The following is a 16,786-nucleotide window of genomic DNA, read 5'->3' on the forward strand; positions in this document are numbered from 1 at the left end:
CTTTCAAATGGGCGTCGCTGACCCCTTCTAAAAAGCAAATGCTCTGTAAGGCTACAAATGTATTGTTATTGCTACTTTTTATTACTCATCTTTCTATTCAGTCCCTCTCCTATTCCAGTCACTTATTCAAACCAATGCATGGTTGCTAGGGTTAATTTGGTCCCTAGCTACCAGAAGAGCTGCTGAATAAAAAGATAAATAACACAAAAACCTTAAATAAGAAAAAATGAAAACCAATAGCAAATTGTCTCAGAATATCACTCTCTACATCATACTAAGGAAAAATGTTGCTTTAACAGAAGCTAGAGGAGTGATTGGATGCCATTGTATTAGCACCTTAAATAATTTAAAGTGCAACCAGAACACATTCAACACAATGCCAATTGTTGCAATTCATGCAGTCAAGGAAAACAACATGTTTGCTTTTTATGACACCGTCCTACTAATGATATCATTATGTAATGGAATCACACTTTAGTTCAGCAGTATGCAGCAGGCCCCCTATGACAGTCAAATAATTCAATTTTCAGCCTTGAGACAAAATTTAGTTCCCCGAGGCCTTCAGACTGTCTGCTGGCGGCTAATCAGCTCAAAACATTTTTTCTCACAATCCATCCCACTTCAATATGAAAGTGTTACATAAACAGAGCCCAAAATACAGACGCATATAAAATTTAGCAGCAGCTCGCTTCCAGCCATTCTCCTCGTAAATGGTTTCTAGTTTATTCCTCAAGGCAAATGAATGGAATAGAACTGAAGGCCATAAAGCAAATTACTGGCAGGATAATATCCCACTCTGAAAAATTTACAGTGTCATTTGGTTCCATTCAATAACATAATACCATTTTTTTATTTAGCTTTTACCAAGTACCTTTGGCACTAGCTATGCTCTCAGCAAACCCAATAAGCTGCAGTATATGCTTTAACAGCCAAATACAGATCTTCTGGACTCCAGTATCTATTATTTACAGGTATAGGATCCATTATATGGAAACCCGTTATCCAGAAATTTTCAAATTAAGGAAAGGTAATTTCCCGTAGACTCCATTTTAATCAAGTAATTCAAAATTGTAGAAATAATTTCCTTTTTTTCTTGACCCCAACTAAGATATAATGAACCTTTATTGGAGGCAAGACAATACTTTATTGGGTTTATTTAATGTTTAAATGATGTTTTAGTAGACTTATAGTAAGGAGATCCAAATTACGGAAATATCCCTTATTCTGGAAACCCACAAGTAATGAGCATTCTAGATATCAAAATTCCATACACTATCCTGTTATATATTAGGACCATCAAGATAGAAAAATATATGTTGCAAAGAGCATGTACTGAGTAATTACCATGTAGATTTATTTTATAGTTAAATGTTTTTTATCAGACTTAAAGGAAAGGTGATCTAAATTACAGACTTAATTTAATAAAAGATCATTTATCCAGAAAATAGATCCTATACCTGTACGTAAATACCTTACGTAAGTCTCCATCCCTTCCAGGTAATGCCTCAGCTTCTGCCTGGCAGTTTGAAAAACAACAATAAATTAGAATTTGTTACATCTGTAAGTACCGTAATTTAGGAATATCCAGTGCAAATGAATGTATTTAATAAAGTACGTGTTATTATACTTAAAAAATAAGTTGTCAAATTAATAAAGAATGAATAGAGCATTTTGAATAACTTGCCAGTACAGTACAGAACCTGTTATCCAGCATGTTTGGGACCTAGGGTTTTGTGGATAATGGATCTTTCCATAATTTGGGTCTCCCTACATTGAATCTACTAAAATTATTTAAACATTAATTAAGCCCAATAAGATTGTTTTACAGTAAGATTGTTTTTCAAATACATGTATGGTACTTATTATCCAGAATGCTTGAGACCCGGGGTTTTCCGGATAACGGATCTTTCCGTAATTTGGATATTCATACCTTAAGTCATGTAAACATTAACCCAATAGGCTAGTTCTGCTTCCAAGAAGGATTAATTATTTATTAGTTTGGGTCAAGTACAAGGTACTGTTTTATCATTACAGAGAAAAATTGGGATTATTTCATTATAATTGAGTCTATGGGAGACAGCTTTTCCGTAATTTTGAGCTTTCTGGATAATGGGGTTCTGGATAACAGATCACAGACTTGTGCGTGGTACTGTTTTGTCATGACCGAGTAAAAGGAAATGATTTCTAAATATATCAATTATTTGATTAAAAAGAAGTCTAGGGGAAATGGCCTCCCAGTAATTCAGATCTTTCTGGATAACAGGTTTTCAGATAACAGATCTTATACCTGCAATTAGTTAAAGGTAAAACAGAGGTGATTACTTGTTATTACCTTCTAGACATAATGACGTCATATTTACCTAGCTGTGAATTAATTTCTAAACAAGTATTATTTTATTTATTTATTTATTTTTGTAACTTATATTTTATTGAAAGATACAAGTTGGTTTACAATAGAATAATTATTCAAGGATTATAGAATAATACTTCCGATTGACATCACCTTACAATAAACACTAAGTAGGTTACAATGTTAGCCTCCTCGAGTTTTCTATAAAACCAAACCTCACTTTACTGTCTAAGATAGATAACAGAAAGTCTCAATACAATATAGTTACTGTAGATGAGATGAGAACAAATCCCATATCCTTTTCTTCTTTGACTTTATATCTCATATTCAATCAGATGTTACAGGTATTATTGGCAAATCACACTACTTAAAACAAGTATTATTAACCTGTGGGTCGTACCCCATAAAATTGCAGCTCAGCAGAAATTGTTCCAGTTTGGAATAGAAAGTGTCAATAAAGTTGGGATAATTGACTAGTAATAGATTAGCCCCTTAATTTTAGTCCTTTGATTTTAAAAAAGGCTAAGAAATGTGAATCTATGCAACTTTCCATTAGACAATTCAGAAATGTCAATGGCTTTAAAGTTATTTGTGAATGTAATTGTTATGTAATTGTTACGCAAAGCAGTATGTCTGACAATACTGTGCACTATGAGTTCTGACTTCTGAAGCAAAGTAGCAGAAGCCAGCTGAGTAACAGACCTGAAAGAGAACTGATGTCGGCTATACCATCTCAGGAGTCAGAACTGGAGAACAGAAAGTGATAAACAAATACCGTTCTCAGCGACAACTACTGAAAACGTTTTTTAATTACTGCATATTCAAAATATAGTGTATATGTATAGGGTCACATATTTCCATTATTATATTATTATATTATTATTATTATATCATTATTATATTATATAGTATATATTATATTATTATATTAATTATTATATAATTATATTCAAAATATAGTGTATATGTATAGGGTCATGTATTTTCATTATTATATTATATTATTATTATTATATCATTATTATATTATATAATTATATTAATTATTATATCATTATTATATTATTATATTCAAAAGATAGTGTATATATATATATATATAGGGTCACGTATTTTTATTATGCAAGAAACAGTGTTTGCACATAGGAGCCCTTTATGATATTAAAGCAAAGTGCAATACGTATATTTTTAATTATAGGACACTAAAGGAAATTGCCCTAAATATAAATACCAGGCCCCAATGTAAGGCATAAGACAGAGTATTTTTTTTAAGTAAATAAGCGCATATTTTCTTGCTTCTTTTATTTTTGGTTTATTAATATAATATGTCTGCTATAAGTCTGTTCTCGTTTAAATGCATGTTAGCAGTTCATACCTAAGCGAGGAGGGAAATAAAGTGCCTTACATTCCTACATTACGGCATCATCATTTCTAAGAAAAATCACAAGGGTGGACAACCTCTGCAGGCCCCATAGGCAGGCATAGACTGGGATTCTATAACACAGGAGAAAACCAGATTTTGAAATGTTTTTTTTTTCTAAGTACTGTATTTTGAGCGAAGGGGGGAGCAGACATGCACATATAGAAAAGGACACATAAAATATCCTACACGTGAATTGATGTTGCTCAGTAGAAAGAACTCAATTTAAATCCAGAGATTTGCCCCATAGCCCCCTATCGTTCTAAATATCCCTTTTATTAAATCTTCAGCATAAAAGCTAAAAAAGGAAAGATTTAAACTAATCAACGAGGACATTAGGTAGCAGTATCAGGGCATAACTGGAGCAAAAGGATTACTGTCTCATATTTATGACATGAAGCATTCCTATGATTTATTTAAGAGGCACCTCCACCCTAAAACTGCTTCTAAGCAACTTTCCAACATATAATTAAAAATAATTTCCAACGGTTGTAAAGCTATTTGTAAATATAACTGCAATTAAAAGCAGTGTGTGTGCCTGGCAGTTTTTTTCTATTCTCTGCACCACTAGGTCTGACTCTGGAAATAATGTAGCAAAAGTCAAATGATTAACAGACTTGGAGGAGCAGTGCCTTTTTCTACATTGAGAAACTGAGACCAGGAAGTCTTCTTTCGATAGCAATTACATTAACGTTCTTCTTAAAATGACATTTTCATTCATTTCATTATGCAAATGGTGAAGGGTTATTTTTAGGCTCCTTCACTTCTGGAGCCATGCAGGATGTTTTTGGGGCGGAGGCCCCTTTAAAATGTTGCGATTAATGAGTAGCCACTTTGTTAAAGTCACACCACTGAGCCAAAAAAAAAAGCTAGTTCTATTTTTCATGTTGTATTTCCGGGTCTGTTTTAAAGCATTTTGGGAAAAAAACACTCGTGTCACGCGGTTTTATTAATTACATTTTGATACGGTGCTAAATTGGGGACTTGGCAGTGTTTGCTACGGAGTTCCCCCAACATGTCAATCTATGCAGCAGATGTCCTGCAGCCGGCAATATCCCATGGAGAAGGGTTATTTTTAGGAGCCTTCACTTCTGGAGCCACACAGTGATAAAGTTACTCTGTGCCCCCCTGGGAAGTGAAAATGTTGTCCAAAGAGACAGCACGGTAGAGAAGACTGGTATTTTCTAATAGAGGAATATTCAAAATCATTGTCAATCGCACCAGAATGAATAGAGTCTCCCTGAAAACATACCTAATAATACCAGTGCTTGGCCCACAACTGACTCAAAAGACATGCCACTACCTTATATAATTAAGTTGGGTTGAAAAAGACTAAAGTCCATCAAGTTCAACCCCTCCAAATGAAACCCAGCACACATTTATACACACACTCACCCTGACCCCTCCATACACTCACATAAACTACATATACTAATATCTATATTAATTGTAGATTACAGTATCACAATACCCTTGGATAGTGATGGGCGAATAAATTTTCCAGGCGTGAATTCGCACTGAATTTCCATGTTTCGCCACGGCAAATAAAGTTGCGTAACTGCTGCAAAAATTCAACGGCAACACTATTCGGACGCTCGTTGACTTTAATGCGTCAAAATTTTTTGTCTAAGCGAAATAGAGGAAATTCGCCCATCACTACCCTTGGATATTATGCTTGTCCAACAAATCAAAAACATCCAAGGCATTAACAGAATCAGCCACTGCAACGTCACTGTCCTCATTGTGAAGAACCACCTAGGTTGCTTCAAATAAAAGTTCTGTAAATAGGTGGCCTCCAGTACATTGATCCTTTTTATGGGAAACAAAAACTGTCTATAATGCCCTCTAATGTACTTGTAAAGAGCAATTATGTCCCCCCACAAGGGTCTTTTTTCCAGAGAAAACAACCCCAACCTTGACAGTCTACCCTCATAATTTACATATACACTATACTACAGCCGATACTCGGACTGCCACATGAAGGGCCCTCCAGGCAGTCACCAGAGGCCCCCTCCCGGCTTTCCTCTGCGCCCACATGAACGCCGTTGTGCGGAGGCGCACATTTTTTTTAATGGGTGCCCGATCAGGTCTAGGCCGGGGGCCCACCAGGTTTTTTCCCGGTTTCCAGCTGGCCCAATCAGACACAGGAGTTTTATGCCATCTAAACCAGTAGCAGGGGAATGCAATATAAGTCGCTAACAGAAAAACTATTCGCAATGTGAAAAGTTATGTCTTTGCGCAAACAAATTTTGCTTTGCGCAAATTTAATATAGCTTTTGTGAACCCGGAAACTGTTTAGCAACCACTTCCGACAGTGGAAGACCGTTTGGGAATTTTATAGTTTGCGCCAATGTAATAAAACTTCTTAATGAAAAAGTTCTTATATTTGCTCCAAAAGATTACGACACCTTCAAGCACTTCTTAAGAGTGTCCAATTAAAATTCACAATGCAATAAAAGTTTAAGGAACAATATTGCATTGCGAGATGTGGATTTTTAGTCTAATTGTTTTGCTCTTTGCGACTTTAATTACATTCCCCTGTAGGTCTCTCCGAAAAATGTAATTGTCTGTATAGCCTCCAGCTAGTTTTTCCAGGGCCTCTGGCACCCCTTAGTAAAGTGAAAGCTGCAGCTTCTTGCAGGGCCTCCAGGCTGACAATCAGGCCTCTCAGAGAGAGAAAGCTGTATGCTACACACCCCTATGCACATATTGGAATTCCAAAACATCTCATTCTTGGGTCTGGTAAAGAAATTAGAAATCCTGAAATAAAAGTTCTCTTTCTGTCATACACTCTCCAAACAAAACTTCGCACTATGCTAGCAAAAATCACAGTTCCAATCCAAGATCCGCGTTCCAGAAACTGGACGTCAAGAAACTGCTTCTTCCACATAAATTATAAGGGCGGATCAAATCTGTATAATCTGTATACATTTTGGATCTGTATTTGTTTTATATAACAGCTTGGTGGATGTGAGCATACGGACAGTAATCCAAGTATCAAATATTTGTTCGGTTCCACCACTGATTCTGTCAAGCAGTCAAAACGATTCAGTCATTTTGTACATTTTCCAAAATTGTTTTATTACTACAAAAATCTAATATGAGGAGCCTCTGGCTAAACAAAAGAGTTTTGTCGTGAATAGTAACCTTCAAAAATTTAAAAAAAAAAAAAAGAGAGCAAGAACTGACATTTATTAAATTTTTTGTGTGTGTGTTAGTGAGGCCTGGGAATGGAGCAGTTAAAATATGATACTGTAGTGGCGTATCCCATGTGCTTCTTATTTCACTGCCTATTTAATATGTATGCTTTAAATTGGATTTTCTCTAAAAACTGTCCCGAGCTTAGAAGACATGCAATGAAAATTGATTTTATATAAAGAAGAACTATCATTATGTTACAAATATCCCAACCCATTTTAATATAGAGGGCAGGGCAGAAAAAATGGTTTGTCCAAATGAAATTCAGTAAAAAATGCATTTTCCTAGCAAATAGATGCATAATAGCAGGACTATATGCAGGCCATGGAGTTTCATATTCATAGTGTTAGCTCACCATATTTAATATAACAGAGAAGCAACATTTGGCCCTTCAGCTTTTGCTGAACTACAGTCTGCAGCATCTAGCAGGACTAAGGGAGTTCTATTTCTGTAATAGACAAAACACCGAATGCTGCCTATACTTGCTCAGGGTGCCTAAGAATTTATTACAAAATACAGGTTATTCCAAATACAGGTTAATGAAACCCCAATAAGGATCACTATTAAACAAAAGGGATAAATAATACCACTGTCCTGTTACAGTGATTATGTAAAATATGGACAAGATAAAAGCATTATATCAGTTTGCACGTTTTAATTCAAAAGCTAAATATGGCTATTTTTTAATCAGATTTACAAACACAACTTCTATACAGGTATGGGATCTGTTAAATATTATATATAATATAAAGATTAAATATATTTAAAAATAGTATTTTAAACATTTGAACTAGTTGGATAAAATGGAGTCAATTGGAGATGGCTATCCAGTAATTCAGAGCTTTGTGGATAACAGGTTTCTGGTTATATACCTGTACCTTTGTGGTTGCTCATAGGTATTTATTCACTATTAATAACTTTTCTAGTTAGTATTATAAACACACATGTGCAGCATGCAGGAACACATGCAATAACTATTATATCTAGCTGGTAGTCAATGAAAAGGAGTAGGAAAGTGATGGGCTGGAGGCAGCAAGTGGCTTATTGCAAATAGAGAAAAATGGGCTGCCACTGACAAGATGCAGAAGGTGCCAGTTTAGCAGCTGTACACCTTCTAAAAGTTGAGTCTCCTGAAGGTGGCTAAATAGTCTGTCAATGTCTGATGCCTCTAAATAAAAAGATAAGTAAATTATGCATAAGCATAGCACATATACTTTTGACTCTAGGGCAAAATGATCGAATTACAACAATGGGAATTGGTGATGAAGGGACGAGGACCACATCAACTAGCCAATGTGGTCCTTGATCGCTGGGAAAATAAAACCTGCCAGATATCAGTTGGGGAGGCCTGGTTAGGGTTGCCACCTTTTCTGGAAAAAAATCCTGGCCTTCCTATATATTTAACTTTTTTCCCTATTAATAACATTGGGATCAGCCATCATTTTTACCGGCCAGACCGGTAAAATACCGGCCAGATGGCAACCCTAGGCCTGATGGAAGGCCCGATAAATGGGCAAGTAAAGGTGGCCATACAAGGAGAGATCCGTTCGTTTGGCAATGTCGCCAAAGGAGCGGATCTCTCCCCGATATTCCCCACCTTGAGGTGGGCAATATTGGATCCTAACGATGGCCAACAGGCGGTCGGATCCCGGGGACGGATCAGTGAACAGATGCGGCCGCGATCAGGGAAACGCGTCGGAGGGCCCCATACATGGGCAAATAAGCTGCCGACTCGGTCTGTCGGCAGCTTTTATCAGCCCGTGTATGGCCACCTTAAGCTGCCGAATCAGTCTAAAGGATCTATATCGGCAGCTTTATAATCTGGCCACCTTTCAGCAATCACAACCTTTATGCCATACAAGTAGATTTGCTGTAAACTACTTACTGTTTTTACTCATTTAAGAACAGAACATGGTTTATAGTGCTGCAAAAGCAAAAATGACTGTATGGGGTATGGAATCCATTATCCGGAAACCCATTATCCAAAAAGCCATCTCCCCTAGACTCCCTTTTAATCAAATAATTAAATATTTTAAAAAGGATTTCCTTTTACTCTGTAATAGTAAAACAGTGCCTTGTACTTAATCCCAACTAAGATATAATCAATCCTTTTTGGAGGCAAACTAATCCTAGTGCGTTTATTTAATGTTTAAATGATATTTAGTAGAATTATGGTACAAAGAAAAATCCCTTATTCAGAATACCCCGGGTCCTTAGCATTCTGGATAACAGGTCCCATATTTGTATTTGAATAAGTATATTGGCAACAAAAAATATAGTTTTCATACACCTGTGCTGTCTTTTCTACTTCTTTATAGACTTGATGGTGCAGAATCCAGCAAGGTAATGTCCAAATGAACTAAAGGTCAATATTTCCTTATTTCTAAGTTTTACTGATGTGAATGCTTTTTAAAAGTACAGATATATTCACCAATACATTCATTTAAAAAATAGTCCATATTTCCAATGCAGAAAATGAATATTATAATCACGAATAGCATTGTTATTTAAAATGACAGGTGCGATGTATATATACAAAACAATGCATTGTGAGAACCAAAATTAAAACCTTAAAAAAAGGTCAACATTTTTTAAAATTTTTTAACATTTTTAAGATGGAACTTTTCATGTTTTATAAATAATTAGACACATATTGGCCAATGCCAAAAAAATAGGCAACACAATTTTAATTGCTAAACCAGCAGTAATTTGTAGTACAGGAATGGGACCGGTTATCCAGAATACTCAGGACCTGGGGTTTTTTGGTTAAAAGGTCTTTCTGTTATTTGGATCTCTATACCTTAGATCTACTAAAAAATCATTGAAACATTAAATAAACCCAATAAGACTGATTTGCCTCCAATAAGGATTAATTATATTTACATTAGGATCAAGCACAAGGCACGGCTTTATTATTATAGAGGAAAAGGAAATATGTTTTAACATTTTGAATAATTTAATAAAGGAGATGACCTGATGACCTGTAGTGATGGTTGTTCGTTTGGGTAATTTACTCCCCAATTTAATTCAGAGCTATAGTGATGGTTGTTCTTTTGGGTAATTTATTCCCCAAATGATATTATCACCAAAAGGGAATCATCCCATTCATAATAAGTCACAATTTAATGAACTAAAGTAGTAGTTACTTGTTTAGTGAACCTAGGCCTAAGCGTCACAGCAAAGGTCTCCAATCTTCAGTCTCAAGGTTTAATGTTGTGCATACAGACTTTCCCCAGCATTAAGCTGAGCTAATACGTTGATTAATTAAGTCCTGAATGGAGAGGAAAGCTGAAAACACTGACTGTTGTCTGTCCATGAGGAATTCATTTTGTTTTCTGTGCAATCTGACTGCAAGAATGCCTGACTTCACGTGTTTGCACGAGCACAACACTATGCACAAGCATATTTCATATTTGTAAGAAATGCTATTTGCATGTTTCTCGGCTACTAATTAATAATGTAGTCGCCCCAATAGAGTATCAAGCCCTTACCTTCTCTAACCACACGCTCAGAAATAGCCAAGGAGAGACGAGGGGAGCAGTGGCAGTGGCAGAGTTTTCGGAATGTAATTCCAAGAAAATTCTAAGAAAAGGCAGGCACCAGCGGCCATATTTAACTGTGAAGCTTGTACGTCTCTCTAGTGTCAACGGCACATTCCAAGTGTGGCCAGAGTTCACTCTGAAAAGTGTGGACGTGTATATGTATTTATTACTGAAGATGATCTCCAGATTAACCCCTTGCTGGCTTCATTAAATGTACAGTTCATGCTGATGCCATGTAAACTTCTGCTAATGTAAACGCAGTTCTTGGAAAAAGTTAAGGAGGGGTGCTGGGGTTTTTTTTTTTGGGTGGTATGCAGGTTAAGTGAGAAAAACAGTTTTTGAGGTTTGAGCTTATTGATTATTATAGATATACATTTAACTACATAAGAGTGAACAGTATGACCCCCACTAAATGTGCACTTACTGTATTCAGTATATTTTACGCCTTTACCGTTTTTTTTTGTAAAGGTAAAGCTTATTTTTCTCACTGATTATGCTGACTTCTAAGAGCACATTTACTAAGGGTCGAATATCGAGGGTTAATAAAGCCTCGAATTCGACCCTCGAATTTAAATCCTTCGAATATCGAATCCGAAGGATTTAGCGCAAATCCTACGATCGATCGATCGAAGTAAAAATCGTTCGATTGAACGATAAAATCCTTCAAACGATTCTAAGCGATCGATCGAAGGATTTTTCTTCGATCAACAAAAAGCTTAGAAAAGTGCTGGGGAAGGTCCCTATAGGCTAACAGTGTACCTTGGTAAGTTTAAACTACCGAAGTAGGTAGTCCAAGTATTTTTTAAAGAGACAGTACTTCGACTATCAAATGGTCGAATAGTCGAACGATTTTTAGTTCAAATCGAAGTCAAAGTCAAAGGTCATACTAGCCTATTCGAAGGTCGAAGTACCCAAAAAAATACTTCGCAATTTGAAGTTTTTTTCATTCAAATCCTTCACTCGAGCTTAGTAAATGTGCCCCCTAATGTCATTTGCATATGGATTACAGGTATGAGATTCTGGATATGAAGTCTTTCCACAATTTGTCCCATCAGGCTACTTAAAACATTTAAATATTAAAATGAAAAGGTTTTGCCATCAATATAGACAAATACTTATTTAGAATCAGATACAAGGTACTGTCTTATTTTTACAGAGAAAAGGCAAAGCTAAAAAAAAATTTTTTAAATTGCTTAAAAAGGACTCAATAGTACATGGGAATGCTGCATTTTGGAGCTTTGCGTATTATGGGTTTATTGGATAATATATTCCATACAATGACATAAAAAAGTATATGAAGATTACTGTGCTTTCCTTAACTTAATAATAAAACAAGACATCCTACATTAACAGGTTAATAACATGTTTGTTATTATTACAGATATGGGATCTATTACCCAGAAAGTTGTGGACCTGCAGTTTTCCAGATTAGGATTTCTGTGATTTGGAACACTGTGCTTTAAGGCTACTCAAAAATATTTAAAAAAAAAAATAGGGGTGTTCTATCATTAGTATAGATCCATGCCAGTTTAATTATCAATTACAAAGTGCTAGCTAAGTAATATGGAAACGTGCTAGCTAAGTAACATGGAGAAAAAACCAAAACCATAAAAAATGAAGAACTGCTCAATTGAATAGCGTCCCATGGGGAAATGCTGTATTTCATAGCTTTATGGATAGCAGGTTTCTGGATAATAGATCCCATACTTAGTTTTTTATAAAAGCCAGCACACAATGAATGTACTATGTGTGGACACTGGTTTGGGAGCTAAAGAACAGTTCTAGCACTAAATAATGACAGTAGAAAAACGACAGAAAATGAAGTATAATGTCAGATGAATGTAAGAATATGATTGGCAGGTGCATTTTATCACATACATGTTACTTAACAATGGAGTTAGAACTTAGCAACTGCAGTTTAGCAAGAATGCCCCACTTGCAGCCAGTTTCAGACTACAATATCCATCATTCTCTACAAGCAGTAGTTCTGGCAACTGCAACACCCCAAATAAGACTAAAGAGGCCAAAATCTATTCACATAAAGAAAGTTTCTCCTTGGTGGGCTGGGTTTGAGGGTGCTAGCCCTCCAGCAGGAATCTTTACTGGTTGGAAGTGCGAAGGCCTAATATGTATTCCTCGTGGTGTCTGCATGCACACAGGCAAAGATGCAAAATTAATTAGGGCTCTCACAAACACAAGCGTTCAAACCCCACAAGCAGTTCTGTTACAGTAAATAACAACTCGACGAAATCTGATCCTTGTACATCTTTCTTCTTTCCAAAAATGTACTTAAAAAATTCTTTGCCTGCGTAGCCTGTCAGGTTTGCAGTGCTACATTAACTCCTTTCAGGGCCAGCTGCTAAGTGCCGTCCCTACTGAACAAATGTGCTACTCTCTCTGCTCTGCAGCTCAGCACAACAGCAAATTACTACTGAAATAGACACTTTGTTTTTCTTAATCTCTCCTTCTCTTGACACTACTGGCTGCCTCGAAATCTTGTCAGATATACTGGCAAAAAAAAAAAAAATAACAAAAATTCAGACTAATGAAGGCGCATAACTTGGCTGCAGTTGACGCCGCGCAAACAACGTACTTTTTTACAGTAAATGAATAATGAGAGGGAATACATTTTCCTACGTGCTGACAATTTGACAATGTATACAGAGAGACTTTACACTATAAGAGCAAAGAAATTAACAGAAGCTCAGCATTTTCCACCACTTCTAAATCATTTTCTTTGCAATTGGTGTAACTTGTAGAAACACATGACTGGCTTTAAGATTTTTTTTTCCAAAGCAAAGCAGAAGAAACTAAATATGCATGAAATATACCAAACTAGTAGAACATGTTTTATGTAAATACAATCCTTGGCCTGGCAGGCTGTTTTTTTTTGGGTTTTTTTTATTCCTTACTATGATTTCTAACTCAGAGAAAAATTCAGAGACACCTATATATAAGAAAGAGAAAAGTCGGGTGCTGCTAGAGAAGGGAGGTCCCTATGAAGCCAGATATGACCTGGGTGAAAGATACAGGACAAGATGATAGTCTCAGAAGTATACAGAATGCAACAGGGCTGCTAATGTCACCAGTTGTTTTACTCGCAGATAAAAGTGACTTCCAGAAGCGGGACTTTGCGGGCCAGTTGGATAAATCATTAGCTCATCTCGCCCCCAAAATCCCGACTCCGAAACCACACTGGTCACGCGCTGGTTATTAACGAGAGAGTGTCACAGAGATGAAAAGGTTATTTTCTAAAGCTCCAGCGTTTCAGTTATCGATCAGGAAAAGCAGTGCCCTCTAATGCATATTTCACAGCACTTTTCAGAGAGGCAGACATGACTACCAGATCTTTATTGCTTTTTCCACATATCAGATAGGCCCCAAAGCAAAGTCCTGCTTCAGTAACGTAACAAACACAAGCCATCATCTAGATATCTGTAAGGCACAAGGAGAGTCGTTCTCAGTTTTTTCCTTGTCAAGGTGGTCATATCACAGCAAGACGTTATCTACATCTCCTACATAAATCCATGCATTACATATCAACAGGCTCCACTCCAGACAGCATTTAGGTCTTTGGCCACTCACAGCCAAGTACATCAGCCCTGGGATTTAGAGGAGCAGCAATGAACGGCAGAGTTAAACCAAGCACAGGAGACATATACAATTGCCTTTTTTTTCTCCAAAAATGTAGCTGTCATTTCTCAGAATGTTAGCTTTGGCTCCCTTCACTGAATGGAGGCGCCTCGGCACACAACCAAATCACTAACAACTGGCTGAAAGAAAAAATCCGAGGCTGGATAAAATCGAGTGCAACCGTTGAGCAAACTGAACTGTATGACATATGTGGCTTTCATGCTTTTTTTTTTTTTTTTATAACTAGTTTCGCTGCTATAAAAATTGAGGATTTACTAAATATCTTGAGTATTTAAAGGGACTTGGAAAGGATTACTAAACCATGGGAACTTCTTATGGTATAAAATGGGTATCAGATGGCACTGAGACTGCAAAGGCCAGAAAAGTCACAAAGCACTTTTTAGAGTCTATTCGTACAACTTCTCTATCTTTCTAGCTTAATATAAACGAATACTCTCTCAGTCCAGGCAATATATTTCAATATGACTTTCCCAAATAAAAGCGAGCGTGTTATGTATAATTTGAGGCCTGCATTATCACGAATAGAGTTTCCTGATTTATCACATGCTGTGCTGGCCAGTGGAATTCCGTTTGCTGATTACACTAATCATCTCTCTCAGATTCCAAGGTTCTTTCGGACTCCCCTTCAAACATATTCAGTTTAACAACTGCTGTGTTACTCAGGAAGAAAAAGTCTGTCAATAAAGGGTGTGTAAGTGAGAAAATAGCCACATGGCTCAGCGTTGGACAAAAAAAACAGGAAAGTAAAAAAGGTGAAGGTAAATAAAAAATACATTACTCATAAACTCTGATCAAAAGTCAATGTGTGTGTTGATATTGGCAGCCATACGTGGCCACTTTGATAACGGAAGCGAGGGCCTTTAACACTTTACTATTTAAAGCATGGGCTGCAGTGTTGATAGAAATCAGAATGTGCACTGCAGTCAAAGTGGTTTCTTTTAGCTGTTCACTTTGTTTTTTTCTCTCTAATTTTATACAAGACTTTTTACAAAACAAAAAAGCTTGTTCTTACCTTGATGGAGGGAACTATAGAAACAAGTTGTACCTGTACACATGGCTGTCTTCAAGGTGGAGACTGTATGCTCTATACGGATTTTTTTTTTTTTAACCTGTATATGCATTAACATAGCTTGCCAAGCGCCCATCCCTTCCTATATTCAACATAACCATTGAGGTGGAATGTAGGGTCTCATGACAGCAAAGGGTTAAATATGATTTTTAAGAACCTGTTATGCACTTAGGCTGTTCCCCTGTAACTTTTCAAAGCAGCAGTATTTCTAGCTGACATCATTACTGCATCAGTACATTAAGTGGTCAGTGTCAGAGTGCTCTAAATTGTGCTTTGCAAGGTGCAAGCGGATTATGCTGTCATTAAAAGATGAATATTTAAAGAGGAATGAGGGATCTGTTGCATAGAACAGGCTGTCATGTAGAACGCTAGACTGCAGCTGAATGTCAGACAGTGTCTATGGTAGCCCCATTGAGAGAACAGGTACTTAAAGGCTATTGTCTGCCTAGGAGCTTTCTTATTATTCCAGCGTTGTTGCTCTTGGATCTAACATGGCAGGAATAATCAGCTGCCCCTTTGCGTGACTTTAAAATAATAAAAGTCCTGTCCAGCAAGCAGCAGACATTAAAGCTGATCATAAATGGGTTTCCCCTATTCTGCTGCATGGCTCAAACCCTCCCAAGCTTCTCCCACACCTGCACATCAGCAGATCCAGGGGGGTCTCCCAGCAGCAGCCATGCAATTGTGTGCCATGCGCTCGCTTCAGACATGCTGATCACAGGCTGCTTCCTTTCAGCTGCAGTCTGCACAGGATTTCTAGAAATGGCAAGACAAAAGCAAGGTAATGACTTACAAGCTGTGTGAATAGTGTATATGGGAGAGCCCAGGCAGCAGCAGCACTGCTTGTCATTCCCCTGCTGGAGTAGGTTGATCCCTCAGCAGTCCTCTGCTCCCTTCCCTTAACGAATCCTGACTCATTACATAAAGATCACATTGCCAGGCTTCTGAAACATTTCTTCATCATGCTCATGCCACAAGAGGCCACATCAGGGGTAAGAAAAAAAAAAATCCAGTGGTGACTGGGTAAAGGAATCCAAAAAGTTAAAATAAAAATCTCATGGAACCTGAAAAGGGAGATGCCAGTAGCAGTGAGACTCGTACTCTGCATTCAGAGCAGTGTTGCAAACCCAGGGGCTGCTGATCCAAAAGCATTTAAAGGAGGCTCCGGAGCTGGCTGCAAAAATGATCCTTAAAGTGGTTCTGAAAATGGAGCTGTGCTGAAGTCCAGATCCTGTGCAAATTATTTTCCTAGAAACTACCTCCAAATATAGTAACAGGGAAGGGGCATTCCTAGAAATTCAGGAGACGTCAGAATGAGTGAAGCTGTGTGCAATGCTGCTAACACCCTGTGGGGGGCCCCCCAGTGCCGGCTGCATATTCCAGTGTTGGAAGAGGAGCCTAGTGCAGAGCCTTGCATGATATTTGGATCAAATATTAGTGACTGACAGCACAGAATAGCACCTGGAATCTCTGAACATGAGTTCTCCCGATTAAAGAAATGCAGCAAACTGCACAATATTTGTCTATATTATAAATTCATATTTATACTGTCA

At 37.2% G+C, this 16,786-nt stretch overlaps 1 long non-coding RNA gene across 1 annotated transcript in view; it reads right to left on the bottom strand.

Annotated features, from left to right (window-relative positions):
- The window catches only part of LOC121398864, a 61,426-nt gene extending 44,876 nt beyond the window's left edge, over positions 1-16,550 (bottom strand). The window contains exon 1 of the long non-coding RNA XR_005964554.1: positions 16,027-16,550. This is a non-coding gene — a long non-coding RNA (uncharacterized LOC121398864). The remainder of the gene's footprint in view (positions 1-16,026) is intronic.
- Positions 16,551-16,786: the final 236 nt, after the last annotated feature.

This window comes from Xenopus laevis, chromosome 9_10S (assembly GCF_017654675.1).
Source record: "Xenopus laevis strain J_2021 chromosome 9_10S, Xenopus_laevis_v10.1, whole genome shotgun sequence".
NCBI lineage: Eukaryota > Metazoa > Chordata > Amphibia > Anura > Pipidae > Xenopus > Xenopus laevis.